The sequence below is a fragment of the Triticum dicoccoides genome, chromosome 1A, assembly GCF_002162155.2.
Source record: "Triticum dicoccoides isolate Atlit2015 ecotype Zavitan chromosome 1A, WEW_v2.0, whole genome shotgun sequence".
Lineage (NCBI taxonomy): Eukaryota > Viridiplantae > Streptophyta > Magnoliopsida > Poales > Poaceae > Triticum > Triticum dicoccoides.
In genome coordinates, this window is record NC_041380.1 from 129137130 (window position 1) to 129139773 (window position 2644).

Here is a 2644-nt window from a genome sequence, read left to right on the forward strand (position 1 = left end):
GCCAGCGCGTGTGTCCATGGGTGCGGGTCGCTGGTGCCGGCACGCGCGGGGCTTTGAAGGGGAAGAAGAAGAGCGCAGCGCGAGCGTCGTGTGTGCCGCGCGCGGAAGCGGGCGCCGCAAATACACCGCGCGACGTATCGCTTCCTAGCGCGCGCCCAACTACTTATACCGCGTGCGCGGTTATTGCGCGCCCGCTGGAGCCATCCGCCGGGTTGCGCGCGCGCTAAAACGGGAGATTTTGCGGCGCGACGCCTGTTTAGCGTGCCTGTTGGAGATGCTCTAACGCATTTGAAGTGTCACAACAGTCGCCACCTCCTCCCTCCCTGTCCTTGGTTCCCCTCGCCAATGCTAGAGAACATTGGTTGAGCTAATTCTCAACACTAGTCAATGAAGGAGGTGGCGGGGTGGTCTCTGCTTCGGTGGATAGATGTCAACGAAGGAGGTGGCCGGGTGGTCTCTGCTTCGGTGGATAGATGTGATTTAGGGGAGGTCTCTGTTTGGTAGTGACGCGGAGCATTCTACGGTCATCTCCATGTATACTTCAACTACTCCCCAAACACCAAGTAGACATACGACAAGAGCTCGTGCACATGCCATTGGACATAAGGTGAACCCGCTTCGAAGTACGTCACCATCACAATGTAGACGCTCAAGAGGAGCACAAGAGAAGACCACGCGACAAGCACCACCAAGACGAAACTTCGCCGCCACCTTCAAGGCGACTGCATACACACACGGGCAATCCTTCCATCTTGGGCAATCCTTCCATCTTTGGAAGCACCCCATATTGGAAATATGCCCTAGAAGCAATAATATTGTACTATTATATTTTTATTTTCATAATTAAGAGTTTATATTTCATGCCATAACTGTTATGATCCCGGAATATGCGATTTAGTGGAAAATTCATATGCACGTGTGGAATGATGAGCGGTAAATAATAGGTTCCCAGTCTTGCCTCTAAGACTGACTCAAGTGTTGTTGGTGATCATGTTTTCCGGATCTTAGGATATCGTTAAGTGTAAGATAGTCCTAAAACAACATTGAGAATATGACGTTAGAAGAACATCATATTGAATTGACCCAAAACTTGTTTGTTATACTTTGAGACAATATCATCTGAAATCAATTGTTATAACACAGAGTGTTAACATGTGTTTTAGTTCTAGACCATGAGAGTATCACAATCACTTCTTACCTGGACTTTGGGTTACTCAAACGTCGTCTGTGACGGCGATCATAACGACAACTTATAGGTTCATCGAAAAGTTTGACAAGGGACTAGATAGCTCGAGAGTGGAATTTGCTCCTCCGATGATGAAGAGATATTCTTAGGGCCCTCTCGGTGTGATGGCGTCCATCATCATCTGGTCAGACACAGGTGATAACGTCATGGGGATGCTAGAATACTTCAACAAGAAAGAAGAACAAAACTGGTAACAAGGATAACGGTATAGTGAGCATGTGTATGACTTGGGAGGATACCGATGCACCTTGGGTTTTATAAAGTATCGTGAAGCAAATGGAACATCACATGATAACCATAGGTTCACTTGAATGCCATTCGTGTAATCATAGGGATCGATATGGACGTCCACAGTTCCGCTATCGGTCATTGAACGAAGGGGTTTCGTTCATGTCTATGTTATCGAACCTACAGGGTCACAAGATTAAGGTAATCATAATCTGTTGAGTGTTAGTAGGACAGGAATAATGAGAATGTAATTGTGATTGTTTCATTAATATTCAGAATAGTTCCAAGAGGAACCGAAAGCCTTTCGGGGTTACCGGAAGGGTTTCAGAGTTTATGGGGCAATACCGGGTATTCCCGATAGATAATATATAGATGGAAAATGTTTTTAGTGATGTTAAATTAATAATAAAAGGCCCTAGCAATTTTTAGGAGGCTTTTATATTTAATTTAGTATCAACGAGGTTTAAAAGGGCAAGTGGTGGAAGGAGAACTGGGCCACCATGGCCCATGTAGGGGAGGCGCCCCTTATTCCCTTGTGGTGAGGCCGAATTGGAGTGGGGGAGGACTCCTCCCCTTAGGCCAAGGCACTGATACATCTCTAACGTATCTATAATTTTTGATTGTTACATGATATTATAATATTAATCTTGGATGTTTATTATGCAATTATATATCATTTTTTTGGGACTAACCTATTAACCTAGTGCCTAGTGTCAGTGCTGTTTTTTTTGCTTGTTTTTGGCTTTTCAGAAAGTCAGTACCAAACGAAGTTCAAATGCTACAAAACTTTTTGATGTTTTTTCTGGACTAGAAGGGACGCTAGAAGCTTTGGGAGAAGACTTGAAGAGCCATGGGGGAGCGATAAGCCTGCCAGGCGCGGCCCAAGGGGGGCGCCCCCAGGCTTGTGGGCCCCTCGTGGCACCTCTTGACCTAATTCCAACTCTATAAATTGCCAAATATTCCCAATACATCAGAGAGCCACCCAAAATATTTTTTCCGCCGCCGCAAGTTTTGTTCTTCGGAGATCCCATCTGGAGACCTTTTCCGGTACTTTGTGAGAATGGCAATCGATCACGGAGGGCCTCTACATCAACCTTGCTGCCCTTCCGATGATGTGTGAGTAGTTTACCACAGACCTAGGGTCCATAGCTAGTAGCGAGAGAAGTTCTT